Raw genomic sequence first — 14,111 nt, forward strand, 5'->3', positions numbered from 1 at the left:
CTTTGACTTTCCTCTTCAATCTGTACGATATCTTCTTGATATGTTTGTTTACTTGTGTTTTGCATGAATATGGATTATCTTCTTTTTCATGTAAGCTAGGATTGAACTTAGACCTTGAAAGTGCACTGCATCATGTAAACCAATTGAATTTTGTGGTAGATGTGGTGTACTAGTTTTCCAGGATGGTTCATTTTCATTATAATCTGTTAAATGTGCTATGTTTCCAATATTTCTTACAGGAATTTGGGCCAAAATTACTTGACTGGTAACTTGTTTGCATCCATCGGCAAACTATATCGCATGCAATACCTGTAAGCTTGTCTCAGTTTTGGTTTGAAACTCAAAGGATATTGTACGTCTAATGTCAACTAACCTTTCTCTTTCCTTTGATGTTTAATAAATTAGGAGTTTTAACATCAATGCATTATCAGGGACACTTCCAAAGGAACTTGGAAATCTTACATATTTAATATCATTGTAAGTTACCCTCATTCAAAATTTGTAAGTCATCTATGTGGCATCTTGGTGGTGTTGTTTCAACTTTCAACCATTCTTTTATTGTAATTTATTTGAAGAAGGGTTTTGTGGTAAGCTATATCTCAAATGGCATTTCCTCCTCCATCAATAATAGGATGTGTGTGTGACTTACCATTAAAAATAATGAGGAAGGGTTTTCACAAAAATATGAATTTAGTAGTCACCCTGATGCAATTGTACACCTATTTTGATGCTTTCTGCATTTCATATCTTTTTTTTTTTGGCTGGAATTCTATATCTCACATAATTGATCTTGATGATCTGCACCCGAAGAGAATCAAGTCCTTGAATATAAATTATAATTCATATATTGTTTTACTTTTTAATTTTGTAGGTCTTTTTCGACAAACAACTTCACTGGTTCTCTCCCATCTGAGCTTGGCAATTTAGTGAAATTAGAACAGCTGTAAGTTCTAGTACCATAAAGCTTTCGAATTTTAGTAAACGTTCTGAAAATCAATTTGATTTGATTTTATAGCTAGGTGAGGCAGACTTTGAAAATGGTTCTAGTAAAGCTTCTTGTAATATCCTGTTTGTTGCTAGAGATTATAAGAACTTTGTGACAACAAATCTCATATGCCATATTGCAAGGTTTTGCAAATGCAAGATTATCTGTTTTATCCTAGAATAGAAAACAATGTAATCATATTTAAAAATATATATATTTTACATGATAAAGTCAAGTACTATTAGTTGCTAGAAATGATATGCTGAAAATGATATATTCTGTAGATATTTACCATGAGAAATTTTGAAAATTGTTCTATTAGCTGCCAAAAATGGCTTGAGACCTTTCCTTTGGTTGTTAAATTCATTAACTGTTACTACTAAATTTTTATTTGAGCTGATGATAGGATATCAATATAATTTTATTCATGTAAATTCTTTATGTTGACAGCTACTTTGATAGTTTTGGAGATAGCGGTGCGATTCCTTCGACATTTGCTAATTTAAAAAGCCTTGTGATAGTGTAAGAACTAGCTTACTGCTTCTTTTCTCACCTGCAAACTTTCTAAAATTTACATAATGATGAATATTAAAACAAAAAATTGTGATTAGATTGTGTGAGGAGATATTTCTTATGGTCTCAGGTGGGCTTCAGACATTGAACTAACAGGTAGGATACTTGACTTCATTGGGAATTGGTCAAAGCCTTGTAAGAATATTGTTAGCCCTATTCTATTTGCTTCTCTCTAAATCATACTTGATAAGGCTCAATTTCCATTGCAAAGTCAAAGTTATCATTGATAAAATTTTAGTGTGTACTTGTACATTCTATAGAAGAGATGCATTTGTGCACAATTTATGATTAACTACTCCAAAATGATTTTGGTAGGAAGCTTGAAGGAAACTCTTTAGAAGGTCCAATACCCTTAGCATTTTCCAATTTGACTTCTTTGACAGAGTTGTGAGTGTCGACATCTCTTAGTTACTTTTATTTGTTTTTTGTAGATCTTGTAAAGTTAACAATCTCATGTGTGATATTATTCTAGGAGAATAAGTGATTTGTCTAATGGGAGCTCTTCACTGGCTTTTATAAAGAATATGAAATCTCTAAGTACCTTGTAAGAAAAAGCCCAAGCGTCTATGTTTTAGATTCCTAATTATGAATATCCATATTTTCTTTCCTCTTTGTTGCTCTTCCAGAATATAATATAATAGTTTAGTTGCATTTGTTGTAGAGTGCTGAGGAATAATAACATTTCTTATTCAATTCCATCAAATATAGGAGAATACTTAAAGTTGTCACAGCTGTAAGTAATTCCCATTGGTGGGTGACTATTTAGAATTTTAGATACACGTAGTGTTGGAATTTAGGTTGAATTTGATTGTTGTTCAAAGCAATGGAACTGGGAACATCTATGCTATTTATTAGGTTGAGCAACCCCAACCTGAAGAAAGAAATTTATGTGGGTTCCTATATTGAAATTTATGTGGTAAATACTGATCAAATTAAGTGATATTGTTATTAGGTTTCTCTTGGCTTGCAAAATGAACTCACCCTATTTGTCATTGGATAGGGGCCACTTCATTGTAATTCAAATTCATCCTGTTTCTTTTCCACTCTTCTTATCTTTTCTCTATCCTTTTCTTTTCCTTCTTTCTTGTTGGGATAGTGTGTAAGGATTATAATTGTTAATTACTTCTTGTAGATAACTAGTTTTATGAATCACAACCATGTGATAATAGCTTTATTATCAATACATAATAATAATATTGTTTTACTTTTTTAGGGATTTGAGCTTCAACAATATAACAGGACAGATTCCAAACGCGCTTTTCAGTTTGAGTTCGCTCTCTTTCTTGTAATATACCTCATTTTCTTAATTTCATATTATTCATCCCAATATTATTTTGTATTATATTGAAGCATGTACTATTGCCTTCATTATCAGGTTTCTTGGAAATAAAAGTTAAACGGCATTGTGCTTGCACAAAAAAGTGGGTCTCTTCTCAACATGTAAGTACATAAAGACATTATTTGCATTTAACAACATTATGATACATTTAAAATGGAGGTGTCTAACATTTAGCTTTTTTGATAGAAATCCCTTATTTGTATAAGGATTTTTTGAATCTCTGATGCATATTTACAAGGAGTTATATTCAGTTTGATGTCAAGAGGGTAGTATGACTCTGATCTCTTGTTAATACTAAGCTATTTACGGTGGTATTTTGGTAGAAAAAATTTGAGTACCACATCCCAAAATCTTGTATGAGTTAAGTGAACATTTATATGTAGTGAGCTATAACAATCTTATGGGGCAAATACTTTTACATTGGGAGGTTAATCAAAGATTTGATTTCCATGTAATAATTTAGCGATTACTCTAAAATGATGGAAGTGTTTCCTTTCTTTTTTTTGTGGGGGGGGGGGGGGGGAGTGTGGGTGGGTGGGGAGGGTATTTTTTGTATATCTATAAGCAAGCAATTACAGAAAATAATAAATGTTGTATCACCAATGGATTAATTGTACTGGCCTAATCTTATAGTCTCATAAAAGAGTATACATGGATTTCCATGTGTAGCTGATAGCATAAACAAGCATGGCATTATTAGCAAACATAGAAAAATAGAGGTTCTAAATTACAAATAATGTGGCTTCAAAATTTTGTTTCAGAGCATCAATGTCAATTGACTAATGCGTAATTTAGTACTGAACATGGGATTGTTTACCAGTTGAATGGATCATGTATCTAACATCCTTCTTATGTTATGATTGCAGTGACTTGTCTTACAATAATTTACAAGGAAGCTTTCCTTCTTGGGTTAACGAACAAAATTTACAACTGTATGTATACTATTCTATTTGAAAATATCTTATATTATATTTATGTTTCTGATATTCTATAACTTGCTACTCTTGAATAAAAACTGACATTCAGATCTTATGCTGTATAATATGCAGTAATCTAGTTGCTAACAATTTCACAATAGAAGGTTCAAACAGCAGGTAAATTTCTCGATGCTGTATTTTTTATTTTAGCGCTTGAGTTTTACTATAATGAAACAAGTTTCTAATCAAGTTTAAAATGTTATTAGTCTTGTCAATTATGGTGATGAAGCTGTTAGAAGCTGATAGCATGTATATTACTTAGACATGTTCATTAAAAGGAGTGAATCAGTAGAGTCTGATGCAGGACAAAAGCTTTGATACCAAACTAATTTGAGTAGAAAATATTCTCTTAAGCCTCACATGTGGAGATCTTGAGCATGAGAAATGGGGTTTCCAGCTCCAACAACTCAGGAGTCATCAATTACCAAAATATACAAAAAAAGAAAAAGAAAAAAAAAGGGTCAAGCCTGGTTATATCATCTTATTTACATGGTCAAATGACACCTAATCTATATGTTTTGCTCATACGAAACATTGATAAAAATGAAGAGTTGATTTCATACCTAGGAGAGTAATGGGGATGGGGACTATCAAAGCCCATTTGATTAAATTGCCCCTCCACCCCCCCCCCCCCCCCAAAAAAAAAAAAACCACTTCTGCATAAATATTATATGTTTCCCTTCATGATCAATTTCATATATATTTAATTCTTCTGATTGCAAGTAATGCCTTACATTGGGAAACCACAAGTCTTAACTCATTTAAAGAAACCTCTTTCATCATGTGACAATCATGGTTTAGTATTATTAGGAGAATGCTTATGAGCATATTGCCAAGAGATCACTTCTAATTACATGAGTGAAAACCTAATCTTAATAAGAATATTTGTATGAATGAGATATATCTGCTTTAATAACTAATGTTTTATGTCATTAAACTACATATTCCTTGCCTAAGTGCATTTTTGTTCTACTTTAGTGTTTTGCCTTCAGGATTGAGCGGTCTTCAACGGGGTTTTCCTTGCAATCATGGCATTGGAAGATGTAAGTACAATTTAAAAAATCACACTTGATTGTAAGATTGGAAAGTATTAGTAGGTATTGAGGCCAAACCTTGAGAAGATTATACTCTAGGATTGGTGCTTCTAAGCAGAATACGAACGAACAAAACTTCAAATGTTTACAAAATATTGATATGGACACAGTAAAATCAAGATGCATTCCAAATTTTTAGTACACATGAATATTAGACCTGTCTTTTTAGGGCCTAAATTGGCAATGCATCACAGCTACATTCCAGTGTTAATTCAGTATACAGTAATTTTAAATGGCAACATGATGTACTTTAAAAAGAAAAATTGCAAGGTTAGTGAACCTCTGCCAAGGACCCTATAATGGTGATCATTAAAAGAGTATTTAAAAAGCTAGGGTTTGAATATGTAAATCTTTTGTACTTAGCACTAAGTCGCACATTCAACTTACAGATAATTAAACTATTTTTGAACTTACGTTCTATTTTTTTTTTTCTTCAGACTATTGGTCAGAATTCTAAATTCAAGCATGTCCACTATTGAAATGCGTAGATTGCTTATGAATGCTAAATTTAATTACCTTTTCCAAGCTTACATATCAATGATTGTTTTTTTTTAATATATTGTTTACAGGTTCTGAGTTTGCAATTAAGTGTGGTGGACCTCATATTACCTCTTCTAATGGGATTTTGTATGAGAGGGATAATGAGACACTTGGTCCAGTCATATATTATGTGGTTGACACAGAAAGGTGGGTACTTAGTAATGTTGGATATTTTAGTGGGTCCAATAATGCTCAGTATACAAGTTCTTCGTTATCACAATTCACAAATACTTTAGACTTAGAGCTGTTCCAAACAGCTCGACTCTCTGCTTCATCATTACGATACTATGGCCTAGGGCTCGAGAATGGAAACTACACTGTGAGCCTCCGGTTTGCAGAAATAGCATTTGTAAACTCTAACACATGGCAAAGTCTTGGAAGGCGTGTCTTTGATATTTATATCCTGGTCTGCATCATATTATCGAATTGTTTTAGAACTTCAGCGTTTTCTTTTAAAATGAAGTTTGCATTGCCTAAAAAGTTTATTCACCCTAGTAAATGAGTTAATTTCTTTGATAAACTTTAATTGTGTAGTTTAATAATTTTGCACCATGATCGTGACTAGGGATTATGATGCCAATCTAAGTGTATATTTCTTTATAGAAAAAGAGTATAAGAACAAATATATTGACTATCTTATTCATCAATATAGATTTTTGTTGAATATGATGCATATTTACAATTGAAATTATCTAATCAATTCTAAATTTGCCACAGGCAGTTCTCTATTTTGGCCCCTCCACATGTTTTCTTTAACTATCTATTTTGCTCTTATTTTTCTCAAAATTTTTGTCAAGTACGGTACAACCATTACCTCTGTGATTTCTTCACTTTTGTTGCAATTTATTTCCAAAACTCAAAATAGTTTTGATATCCAAAATATGTCTATAATCATGACAAGGATTTTTAATGAAACCTTTGATGTATTCCCTCTCCAATTTTCCTATAAAATGACCTCTTTCCTCTTATCCTCATTCCTTTTTTTTTTTTTTTGGGGCTAATTTTTGAATTTGTTTACTCCAGGGGAATCTTGTTTTAAAGGATTTTGACTTACAAAAGGAAGCTGGTGGTGCCTCTTTTGTAGCTGTTCAGAAGGAATATAATAATGTTCAGGTATCACAAAACTACCTTGAAATCCATCTCTTTTGGGCTGGAAAGGGGACTTGCTGTGTACCTGCTCAAGGTACTTATGGGCCTTCTATTTCAGCCATCAGTGCTACACCAGGCAAAAAAGTGCAGAAACTATAGATGCCATTTAGAAAGATTAGGTATTGGTTTCCTCACAATTTAGTAACATACTAGCAGGTTGCCCGCGCGATGCGCGGATAATGCTGAAAGCTTTTGTGTAAGGTGGTTTTGGAAATTGTGGATATTTTCATTTCTGAAATCACCTACAATTATAGCAAAAATCACAAAGCAAATAGCCATATTTTGTTCCCTTTAGTTGATCGTGAACCAATTAACCGCAAGCATTCGTTGTGCATATCAGACTCCTTGAACCTATCCCTTGTCATATGACATGTCTAACCAATGCACTAATCTTATCAAGCATCTTCAATAATAGTTTAACTATAATAGTGTCAAAGTCACTTAGTGATTCATGTCTAGGCAAAGCAACAAACACAATTTGATTTTGTCAAGGCTCTCTCGGGCCATGATACCCAAACAATGGTACAATGAAATGAAAAAGGTAAGTAGTTTCAATGATGGTTGAGCTAGACATGGTTCAACATATTTTATAAAGGTGTACCTGTAAAACATATTTAACAATTTTCTTTTAATACCAAGAAGAAGACAGGTTTTCATACAAAAAGATTCTAAATTTATATAGATTCTAAGCTATACAAAAATATTCTCTTTGTTTTTATTTTTGGCAACTGAGTTTTTGTCATTTAGTAGGACATATAGAATATGGGTGGATTGTGGTGATTATTTTTAAAAATTTCTGTCAAATAATCCTTAATCCAAAATTTGCTACCAAATTATTCACTTAAAAATAATAAAAACTTTCTTACCCGTAGCTAAGTTATTTTTTTTCACTCGTGTTAGTTAGAGTTTGATACACCATTGAACCAAAATTGGCATGAGCAACAATAAAGAAAACACAGTGAGACCAAGCAATCCTTGAGAACCAAACAACACCGATTACTTAGCATATAACATGCGGAAAAAAATGAATGCAAGCTATGTATATGCAAGTGCTTCAATTAACTTTTCCCAATTTAACTGTTTCTAATCCCCAACTAAATACAGAACAAACAAATATGATTAATAGAATTGTCAAGTCCGAAATAAAATTTATAAATTTTCTTTCAAGTATTTTGTCAAACATTATGGATTCAAAATAAAATATATAATTACTCTTGGGATCTTTGCAATGCGAATCCTACAAAATTTTGGCCTCAATTGATGTTTTGAATGTGAGCCAACCCATACAGATACACGGGTCTATGCTTTGATTACACATGCGTGGAGGAGCTTGATCATTCTACCTGCCCAACAAAACCAAATTACTTATCAACTTGTACCAAATTTAACAAATTTTCTTAATCACATCCCCATGTAACATATTTATATCATTTATCCAAAGACCAAGTCATAAATTACAGAAATTACAATAAAAATCTCAACCAGCAAACAATTCAAATAAAAAAAAAATAAAAAACCAACATCTAGTCCAATTATCAAAAACCCATTACCAAACAACAACAAAGAATGAACAAACAGAGTATTAGTTTTGTACCTCTTTGATACAGAAGAAGGGTTTGATAAATTAGGGGCCAGTGTTTTTCCTCCTTGGGTTTAGTCCCGCCAATTGCAATGGGTAAAGTTGAAAGCTTTAATCTCTCTATGTCTAAGTTCCCTCAAACATTGCAAAGCACAAACTTAGCACCCCAGACACTGATGAAAGAGTTGTTGTCCATGAGCTCGTAGAGGAAGAGTGGATCCATCAATATATAAACCAATCAATCTTTACACTTTTTTTGGCTGCAATTGAGGGAAGAGAAAGGAAAAGAAATGAACTGAAGAGAAATTTATATATTGATGGAAAGGGGAGCTGAAAGAGTTCAATTTTTGCTAGATGAACTGAAGAGTTAAAAGAGAGAAAGAAGTTGAAAAGTTAAGAGAGAGAAATAAGTGAACTGTTTTTTGCTGAAAGGAATTAAGTTCGGAACATAAATGCTGCATTGTTTTAATTTCAGAGGTTGGAATGATACATCTTCATTTCATAAAGAGGAGTGCAAACTACAAAGAACTCATATAAAGCGCCACATGGCAGGACCTCATGCACTCCCGCATGAGGTCTCTGCTTTTATATATATATTGATTATTGACTATCTTACTTTGGTATAGAATTTACACCCACTGTTAGTAACAGTCCTCCAAGCAGCAACAAGAATAGGACTGGTCTGATTGTGGGCCTCCTTGTTGGTGTTGGGGTTGTGAGCTTTCTGGCTGTTTTCATTGTTTTCTATATTGTTCGAAGAAGAAAACCGCCAACCAATGATGATGAAGGTAAGCCAAAAATCATGTTGCACATGCATGATGATAGTTGTCAAACTTTATTCAGTTTTCTCTACATGTTAGAACAATGGAACTCTTTCCTTATGTGATGCTATGGTACTTGCTATTAGTGAGGTGGCCTCTGCATACTCCATAATAGGTTGAGTATAAAATGCAGTGTATCATTTCTTGTATACATAAGCGTTTTTAATAAAACCTCTTTCTATACATGTCCTGGAATAATACGCATGCACACACAAACAGACATATATGACCAAAAAGGAGTAGGGAGAAACATAATTTATGTGGCCAATGAAGCCCCAGGCAATAGACAAATTCCCATTTATTAAGCTTGCTACCCAATCTCCTGCTTCAGTCCAACAACATTCTGGACTAAAACACATTGATCATTGATGCTTAAGAAAAGGATAGTTCCTCATTTAGTTTGCAGAAACGTTGCTGAGTTTTCTGCTTTAAACCACTCAAGCAAATCGATTACTAGTTATTGGATTCAGTGTTACAACCTGTGTTTATGTTGACATTGCAGAGCTCCTTGGAATAGATGCTAAAACATTCACTTTCAGCTATGCTGAACTAAAGACAGCTACAGAAGATTTTAATCCTGATAATAAGCTTGGAGAGGGAGGATTTGGACCAGTTTATAAGGTCATTCCTTATTCTAATCAAGAACTTTAGTGGCTGAAACCAAGCCATTGCCTTAAAGTTGACTGTTTGATATAAGTTTAGAGCTTCTATACATCTATTGATATTTCCAAGAAATAGCTATTGACAAATCCGAGAGTTAAACACCACCCTTTTTCTTTTACTTTTTTCTTTCCTTTTATATTATCCTTTTATTTTCTTTTTCCATTTGTTGTGAAATTACTTGGTTGTCTTTACCATGATATCTTGTTTCTATGATTGGTGAGAAGCTGCAGTTGCAATTGCTGTAGAATTGATCCAAAAATAAATGAAGATTCATAATCCCATATCCATATGCCCCTTTCTATTTCCTTTACTAGTTCTAATTCACATTCATCTTCTTTTATTGTTATCTTTCTATTTTAAGAAGTTGAAAGTTTTTTTTTCCCTGGTAATCAAGTGAATTTTATTGAGCAACAAGCTGAAACCAGCCACAACAGTTAACGGCTACAACAGAGCAAACAGCTCCCAACTACAACTAGACAACAATATCTAAACTAGCAACCATGATTGACTACCCAAATACACAGATCAGGGACAAAATCCCAGAAACTAACAAACCAAATTACAAAATAATGCAAAACTAAAAAACCACATTTCCACTTAGCAAATTAGCAAGGAGAACTTTCAATTAACCAACCCCTTCTATCCCTATTTCCTTAATGCCATTTACTTACCCGAGTCCAAAGGGTGCACTTTGGTAAGTCCAAAATAATGCTGTATTTCCTTTTTTTTTTTTTTTTTTTTTTTTTTTTTTTTTTATATTATTAGGTGTCAAATTTGTGTCATTAAGCTTTATAAAACACAGTTGTATAGGCACATGTATTTGGTAAAAGATTTTGGAAAAAATAGATGGAGGAGGTGAATTGAAACTTTTTAAAGTTTAGGCTTCAATTGCAATCAACCCAAACTATATAGTTTAAAATGTAATTTGCCAAAAAAAAAAAAAATATTGGACACATTCTATGTAGTCTCACTCTAAACAAAATATGATAAATTGATGATTATGGAAAATTAATATCCTCATGGATGGTTTAAAGTTTGAGTAGTTGTTTAAGATTGTTAAAAATGGACTAGTCAAGAAAAAATCATCTCTGGCTGATGTTTGTTAGATTTGATAATCATGGGAACCAATAGATGGGTAATTACATTTTGTGGAGGGTATAGTAGTTTGAGTAATCACAGTTGGTACGAATAAAGAATTTCCAAAATCTTTTAGTATTAGGAGATTCTGACCAAATAATTGAAGTCCAAACAAGATTATATTTACTTGGAGCATAAGAGTATTTTTCTTTTTTTTAATTTCTTCTTTTCTAGACATTAGTAAGGTTCGTTACCTGATCTATGAAATGGGATCCATAAGATTACGTTTTTGGTAGTTTATAGCTTGCCAGATGTATTGCTTGTATCATTGGAAGGAAAAACACTCCAGAAAGAAAGTTTTTTATTTTAGAAATCAAAGTTTTGGACCATATGAAGGCAATCTAGTGCTTTGTAGAAAATTTATATTGGGCAACCTGTCATTCCTGCCTGATACTTTTCCTTGAATGGTATGAGGCATAAAATTGAAAATGATTAAAATGGACATGCAAGTTCATGGTGATGGTGACCATTAAGCAACTACAATTTTTTGTAATTTATCCTTATAAATTTTATGTATAATTGGGTATTGTGTGGTTTTGTTTTACATCGTTTGACTTTACTTAAGACATCAATCAGATAAGAAGTCTAAATTACAACTCTATTAAGCCATCCATCCTAATTATCCAAACTCTTCTTTTCTATTTACCATAATAGATTAAAATTATACGTAGATGGGTTATATTTTTTAAACAGATTCTTTAATATTTTGTTTGATATTTTGTATTGAATAGGGAACACTTAATGATGGGAGAGTAATTGCTGTGAAGCAACTGTCTGTAACATCACACCAAGGAAAGAACCAATTCCTAACTGAGATTGCTACTATATTTGCTGTGCAACACTGTAACCTTGTGAAGTTGTATGGATGTTGCATTGAGGGAGATAAACAACTCCTTGTGTACGAGTATTTAGAAAAAAAAAAGTCTTGATCAAGCATTATTTGGTATGTGAATGCATCTTTGCTGTTGCTAATTGTGTGTGTAAGTATTTATTTATACTATGTAGATTTAATTTATATGCTTGCATGAGACAGGAAAAAGAACCTTGAATCTCGATTGGTCAACACGCTTCGATATATGCTTGGGTGTGGCAAGAGGTTTAGCTTATCTTCATGAGGAGTCACGGCTTCGGATTTTGCACAGAGATGTGAAGGCTAGTAATATCTTGCTTGACTCTGATCTCATCCCCAAAATATCAGACTTTGGCTTGACCAAGCTTTTATGATGATAAGAAGACCCACATAAGCACGCGTGTTGCAGGGACTATGTAAGATCCTAGAGGCTCCTTGTCTTTCTGAATTACATAATCCTTTTTTATTTATTTATTGATTTAGTTAGATTAGCACTAATTTGTGCACGTGATTTTTACTGATGCAGTGGGTATCTTGCACCGGAGTACGCCATGCGTGGGCACCTTACAGAGAAGGCTGATGTGTTTGCCTTTGGTGTTGTGGCTTTAGAGCTTGTTAGTGGCCGGCCAAATTCTGACTCAAGCTTGGAAGAAGAAAAAATATATCTTCCTGAATGGGTATGAACTATATTTTTGTGCACCATGACAGTCATCTTTCTTTAATTGGATGGATTTTTTCCTTCAAAAAGTTTCAGTAGCATTTATTTTTGTCTGGATATGTGTTTTGGGTTCATGACAGTCACGATCCATCCACAACTATATTTTTTTTTTTTTGGTTCTGCCAAAAGTTGAAGTACCAACAAAACTTGGATCATAACTTACCAATAAATAAAGAGGAAAGTTAGCACGTCTAAAGGAAGCAAAATAATTTTATTTGCTTATTTAGAGTATTTGCAAAATGAGTCCACTTTGCACCATAATGGGAAATCAAATGAGTCTCCATACCTAAATCTATGCGAGTAACAGTCTACTTTTTGTGTAACCAAATACTATGTAATGGTCTCGTTCCAAGTTATTTTATGAAATTCATGATAACACACATGTTCTTGATTATTCATAATTTGTGATGTTCTTGATTTCGAAGTTTACACACTCTTATATAGAAATATATTTCAATCTTGACCTGTCAGTGTCACTAATCCATATGTCACAGAACATTCAAAATGAGTATTTAAAATGGAGTGACCATTAGATTTGCAAGATGAACCTGTGGGTGACTGTAGGGAAAACAAGTAGATTTTATTTAGATCCCCAGTAAACTAAAACATGGTTGTCTTGTTCATTCAGACAATTTGAATACTCATTGACAATACCTTTATACTATATTATGAACATCTGGACAACTAGACTCATTGAAACAATTGGATTCTCACTTCCACCACTTTTGTACTATATTCTGAACCACTAGAAAGTTATCTCATTGAAACAAATGGATCACTCACTGCCACCACTTGTACACGATATTGTAAAGCTACTCTGATAAAATATATATCTTTCTCAAGCTTGGCAGTTGCATGAAAACAACCGTGAAGTTGATTTTGTGGACTCTAAATTATCAGAATTCAATGAGGAAGAAGTAAAACGACTAATAGGAGTATCTCTTTTGTGCACTCAAGCATCCCCAACGTTATGGCCATCAATGTAGCGTGTGGTGGCAATGCTCTTTGGAGATATTGAAGTGTGCACTGTAACTTCAAGGCCAGGATATTTGACAGATTGGAAATGTGATGATATAACCAACGTAACCAGTGAGGGTGCAACTGATAGTAGCTATTTCAACTCATCAAGAGCTAGTACAAGCATTGTGGGTGATGTAGGGAATTCACTAGCAAATGCTTCTAAACCTATGATTGGTGATACTATCAAACAAGGTCGATGAGAATTTGTCATTATTTTCCTTCAAATTTTTTCTTGTGTGTAAACTAAATAGCGTTTTGTACATTCTTCAAATCTTAATTATATGTATTTATATAATCATGGATGTAATTGTTTAGCATGGATTTTGCAATCTTCCTTTTGTGATTTTGACACCTTAATTCTTATTTTTTTGGTAGAGGTGTAGTTTGTGTCATGTAGTGATAGAAACAGTATCAAATGTAAGGCACTATTTAAGAAGCTGTACAAATGCTTCATATGGAGATTTACCTTATTTATTTATTTAAAATTTCACTACTTTAGGTTTTTAATTGAAAAAGAATTAACTATTTCGCTTATCTGCTTACAGTTCACCATGGTGAAATACTGTGAGTATGACCAAGGCATCGAACCTTGATATCTAAGCTGCGTTGGCTAGTGAGACATGGCTGACTAAGTTTGATAATCACAGAGTCCATTCAATTGAGACA

The 14,111-nt window shown here is 33.0% G+C and overlaps 1 pseudogene; it reads left to right on the forward strand.

Annotated features, from left to right (window-relative positions):
* On the forward strand, nucleotides 1-13,774 carry LOC115986900 (annotated as a pseudogene).
* The last annotated feature ends 337 nt before the right edge of the window (nucleotides 13,775-14,111 follow it).

This window comes from Quercus lobata, chromosome 4 (assembly GCF_001633185.2).
Source record: "Quercus lobata isolate SW786 chromosome 4, ValleyOak3.0 Primary Assembly, whole genome shotgun sequence".
Lineage (NCBI taxonomy): Eukaryota > Viridiplantae > Streptophyta > Magnoliopsida > Fagales > Fagaceae > Quercus > Quercus lobata.